We start from the raw sequence: 971 nt of genomic DNA, 5'->3' as shown, positions 1-971 counted from the left end.
GCTTGCTGCCCCCCGCCGGCCCCAGCCCCGGCCCCGCTCTGCACGGGCGTGGCAAATGCAGCGGCACAGGCGGCGCCGCCAGCAGTTTACTCCGGTTACCAGGGCAACAGCTCCGCCTCGCCCAGCCGTGCCCGCGGTCGGACTCCAGGGGAAGGGAGCGGCCCGCCGGGGTCTGATGGATCCGTGGGCACTGGGGAAAGGACCGCGACCGGCGGCCCCGCACTTACCCGAGCGCCGCGCCGCCAAGGCCGGGGAGCGGCCAGAGCCCGCGCAGACCCGAAATCTCGGCCGCGCCTCTGGGGCTTGTGAAGCGGGGCGGGGCGGGGCGGGGCGGGGCCGGCCCCGCCCCCGGACCGCACCGGATGGAACGCGGCTCTGGGGCAGTTTCACTCAAACTGGGGCGGTGGGGGAGATCTCTGTGCACATCGCAGCCCGCCGCCGCGAGCCCCCCCAGCGAACTGTTCGTGCACCGCGCCGTGGTTCCGTCCGCATAGCAACGGAGGGGCGGGGGCTGAGGGGCCCAGCGCTGCTGCAGGCGGGGGGAGGTTGGCCCTTGGTGGGTGGAGTGGGGCGCCTGTGTATAGACTCTCTCTCTCTCGCCCCCTCCCACGCCCTAATTATTCCCTAATTCCATTCCAATAGCTATTGTAAGAGTTCGCTGCACTCTCTCAAAAAGCTATTTGACGGCTGTAGTTCTTCTTTCTATGAAGTAGCCACATCTATGGTCGTATGGTTCTACAGTTCTTGATAATCCAGTCAAAAGACCCTCGTGAACTTGCTTTCCTCTGCTTTGCAACTTGCACTCTTTACGCCACTGTAAATTAGCTCTTTGAATCCGTCCTCCCAAAGGCAAAGGAGAAAGAGTATCATATTTTGTTGCGGACATTTCACCAAATAACATGAAACTTGTACAAGACCATGCCATGACAAGAAATGCAAAACCTGCCAACATATCTCCACCCCCCCCCCCC

General features: G+C 62.6%; 1 protein-coding gene across 1 annotated transcript in view; it reads right to left on the bottom strand.

Moving 5' to 3' along the window:
• NSUN7 (NOP2/Sun RNA methyltransferase family member 7) overlaps positions 1-295 on the bottom strand; it is a 64,858-nt gene extending 64,563 nt beyond the window's left edge. The window contains exon 1 of the mRNA XM_019526023.1: positions 228-295. The gene's annotated coding sequence lies outside the window, so the exon portion shown is untranslated. The remainder of the gene's footprint in view (positions 1-227) is intronic.
• Between the last annotated feature and the right edge of the window lie 676 nt (positions 296-971).

The sequence above is a fragment of the Gavialis gangeticus genome, unplaced genomic scaffold (genome assembly GCF_001723915.1).
Source record: "Gavialis gangeticus isolate Ggan-Ray unplaced genomic scaffold, GavGan_comp1, whole genome shotgun sequence".
NCBI classification, from domain to species: domain Eukaryota; kingdom Metazoa; phylum Chordata; order Crocodylia; family Gavialidae; genus Gavialis; species Gavialis gangeticus.
Note: the sequence above shows the minus strand (reverse complement) of the source record. Positions and strands in the feature narration are given on the sequence as shown.